At 33.6% G+C, this 4,344-nt stretch overlaps 1 non-coding gene across 1 annotated transcript; it reads left to right on the forward strand.

Moving 5' to 3' along the window:
• Nucleotides 1–283: 283 nt before the first annotated feature.
• TRNAK-UUU (transfer RNA lysine (anticodon UUU)) lies at nucleotides 284–357 on the forward strand. The gene has a single exon. It is a non-coding gene; the product is annotated as a tRNA-Lys (tRNA).
• Nucleotides 358–4,344: the final 3,987 nt, after the last annotated feature.

Consider the following 4,344-nt stretch of genomic DNA (forward strand, 5'->3'; position numbering starts at 1 on the left):
TCCCGCTTTCCTAGCGTGCCTTCGTGGTGTAGTGGTTCTGCACGCTGGGCCGGTATTCCGGAGGTCCGTGGTTCGATTCCCGGCGAAGGCAGTTGCTAATGTTTCGTCTCTTCTACTTTCAAAAATTAAGTCTCTACAGTGGCGCCCGAACTAGTGTTGGATGATGATTCTCCTCACCCAGGATTTGGCGATAGGGCCCCCTAAAAACCCAAGTCCTTTAAAAGGATATATTTATCCTTTAAAAGTAGGATATATAAGTTATTACTCCCCGCCTTCCTAGCGTGCCTTCGTGGTGTAGCGGTTCTGCACGCTGGGTCTTTATTCCAGAGGTCCGTGGTTCGATTCCCGGCGAAGGCGATTGCTCAATTTTCATTTCCTTTGCTTCCAGAAAAATCCTAGCCTAACATGTTCAATAGATATAATTGAAAGAGGGGAGATTTAATCTCATGTGACAATAGACGTTAAAAGAAAGCCAAGCAGTTCTCGGTGCAAGAAGTACTGCAGGCATTCTATGAAAATGCCCTGGTACATGTGGAACTTAGTACATCTGGTCATGCGGGCATCAGAAGCTTCGAGATAGGATAAGGGTAAAAGAAGTGAGACAAAAAATATAGCACGCCTGATTAATCTTGCAGGCTACTCTTTATAGAAAATCCTACAAATTTTGGAATAAATAGCCAAAATAAAAGCGGAAGAGGGAAAGGAGAAATCTAATTTAAAAAAAAAAAATGGGTTAAGAAGACGCTTGCATCTGACTTATGTTTATCATCTATAAATTATCTTATAAATTATCTATGTGTAAATAATTAAAATGGAGAAGTTGGAGTAGAATTAATTAAAAGTAAGGAAAAATGAGCACTATTAAGGTAAGTTAATTAGTGTGATCTACGGCTCCGCAGTCAGCCACTCACTTTCTCCAGTGAAGGTTATTCTTACCTCCATGGTTCTTCCTTATTGCCAGCGAAGATCCAGCAAGAGTGAAGGACAGCCTTTTGAAGTTGGGATTTGTATGCGATACTTCTACAGGCTGTTCGGATCTGAGTTTGAGTTTGGCATGTTGACGGTGTGGCTATTATATACTTTTGAAGGGTATTAAAGCTAACATCTGAGTGGTATATAGTATACATATATAACTTTCAAAATTACTTTGTATTAATCATTGCGTATAGCATTGTACATATCAATAAATTACTTTAAAATGTGATTATTTTGATATGATAACTTTGCCATCCTCCAGCTACAAGAGTGGTCATTAATTTCGTTTAGGATTTTGAGAAAGAACTTCATTTTATCAAGTGGGTCTTCATAATTCCTGAGTTTATGGAAGTAGTTTCAGATGATCTGGTTCGTGATTTCAAATTTTTCTTTCCCGAGAATATTACTGTTAACTTGGATGTGATTAAAGAGTTGCATATATTCAGTTATTTGTGTTTTATAACTGATAGTTTCTGGGATTTATTGCCATTAGCGCTTTCTAGTAAGCTCATATTGCCATGGGAAATTAGTTGAGTCTGCGACTTAAGTGCATGTGAATAACTGATGTCTGATTCAATTAAATTGTTCCTGTCATTTGGCTTATTTTTGGGAAATTGGTAACATCCACTAAACGATGATGGTTGATTTGATAGACAATTACTGCACTTAAAGTGTTTTATCTTTCCTTTGTTGGAGCAATGCATCGTTTTACTGAATAATGAACATTTCACACAACTTGGATTGAAAAAATATTATCAAACGAGCGCGTAGTCTTCTGATATGGCACTTCTGAAACACTTCTGAAAATATGGCACTGAGGGACAGAATTTTTAACAACGTTTTCTTCGATAAATATGGTGAACATCATTAGGTTCCTAATATATATCTATCGGTTTTCCTAGATTTTTTTGTGTTATTTCTTTAGTTATTTTTTGTGTTAAAAATAATAGCATAGGAGTAATTTTATATCGGGTAAATTGAGTATTTGTATGAGAGCTTAGTTAATATTATCATTGTTGACGATGGTAAGAAGGTTTCTCATTATTGCTCTTGTGTTTTGCGCTTATGGGACAGTGGTCAATATTATTTAAAGTCAACTAGTGTACGGTGTCATTTTTTGTGTGAGGTATATGTCAAGTTATCTTCATTAATATTTTAAGTTTTGCGGATACTGAACGAGATTACTCAAACATTCCTCTTATAGCGGAGGCTCAGAGCTACCCATTACTGTGATATCGACGAAAAATTACTTATGGGAGATTGCTTCTCTTCGTACAAGGTCGAGGTTTTCTAAGCAATTGTGCGACTATCAGGAATTTCGAATTTGTTTTTCATGGGAAAATTAGTGTTTTAAGCATTAATTTCAGGGAATTTACAAGTTTTTGGAGCGGTTAAAATCCGTCCTGACTGTAGTTAATAGTTAGTTCCATATAAATAACATTTTTACCTTTTACATTTTTGTGTCTCTATTTTAGGGTTTAACAGCTTTGAGAGGAATTGAGCCTGTATTATTAAGAAAAATCAATTTCTTCCTCACGTGTCTCAAGTGTCACGTTTTCTCCATTATAAGGAGCTGTTTCTGAAAGTCATCAATGATTGGTTAGTCGGTAAAAGATTAAGATTTTTAACTCCTTTACATCCAATCTGCCCAACACGGCCCTATATTGAATGGTCTGACCTTCAGAATAGTTTTATAAAGAACGGGGTCAAAGGCTAATGGAATCTTTGTTAGAAAGTACAAAGGATGTCATTGGAAATCTTTACACCTATTTTCTGCGACGGGGAGGGAAGGAAATTGCTGTGAAACTGGAAAACTCTTTCGGGCGGTCCGGTATTTTGAGGATATGTGTATGTCCTTCGTACGCCTTTGTAAAATCGTAAGTTCATCCAGTTTATTTTTGCAGATCCATTGACCAGACATTCGCCTGTCTGGTCATGATATATGCAGACTAGGTCGGTCGCTCTAATGCGACTTTGCACTTACGAGCACTCAAAAGCAGAAACGAGGAGCTCCTACATTTGAAGGCAGAAAGCGAATGTTTTACAGCAATTTGTGGTATATGAATTTTGTATTTTACGAATTGCGAAATCGTTATAGAAAGACATACTAATTTAGCATCTTTAGTTTTTTCTAAATCACTAAATATGTCTTGCAATAAATATTCTTCGTACTGTATTGATATCTGCCTATAAATTATTGATGCCTGCATTTAATATCTGCCCGAAAATACTACAATATACTTCCGGTGTAAAAATATTTTTCTGGAAAATGCAATAAAATGGATGCATAATTTTATCGAACGTTTAATAAGATTAAGAAACGTGTCCAGCTTGTAATCAAAAGTTTAAATTTGAAACGCTTACTAATAAAAATATTTTGTTTCAAGCGTTATGAAATAGCAATTCGTTCCTTTGCGTTGTTTTTAACAAAGCATACAATTTATTTTGTTGCTTCATATCAGCTTCCTTTCAGCAATTATCATTATTTTGAATCACATCCGAAAGGAAAAAAAAGCTCAGTTGACATTTAAATTTGTAACAGATATGAATTAATAAATGAGTTCCTTCAGATATATACTTGTTGTTGCACAGTATTTTGCAAAAAACTATTCATAAATTATGAATAAAACGTATTGTTAAGTTTTTAATATTAGAAGATGCATAACCACCTTTCTAATATTCCAATTGCACTTAAAAATTAAAATTATTAATTATTTTATAACGTCAGTAGCCGATAAAATTGCATTGTGTTACGAATTATTATCGAGAGTTTATTTTATTTAGTAATTCATGAATAAAGAATACAATTCACTTCTTCGGTTATTAACAAAAATTCATTAGGTGTTTTCATTTCTATAATAAAACATGAAAATAAAATATGCAGTTTCAAAGTAAGTTATTAATTAAAATTTATTTACTTTATTATGTTCCAAGCTTAACAAACCAAAATGAAAGCAAATGCAAAAAGCATTTCTTTTTCTGCAATTTAAGTATTTAATGCATTTTATTTCATTGTTATTAAGTAAGAGATGATTAAGCATAAACTCTTTTCTCTTTTTTGCTACTTATTGCATAATTAATGCATGCAATATGCTTTTCAGCCTACAAATGAGTAATTCTAAAAATTCACAATATCAAATATGAAAACCAAGAAGGAAAAATATCAGTTCGAGTGCAAAACGCTCAATCAGAGGATTTCAGTTTCTGTTGCTTTCTATCAATGGATTTCTATGCTGGTATTTTGACAGTATTATTCTATGTCATTGGTATTTTCTTAGCATTATTCTATATCAATGGTATTTTGATAGTATTATTTTATATCAATGGTATTTTGACAGTAATTTCTATGAAAAAAAAATGCATACGAGC

The sequence above is a fragment of the Stegodyphus dumicola genome, chromosome 6 (assembly GCF_044657685.1).
Source record: "Stegodyphus dumicola isolate Sdum_Otavi_A_Nest chromosome 6, ASM4465768v1".
Lineage (NCBI taxonomy): Eukaryota > Metazoa > Arthropoda > Arachnida > Araneae > Eresidae > Stegodyphus > Stegodyphus dumicola.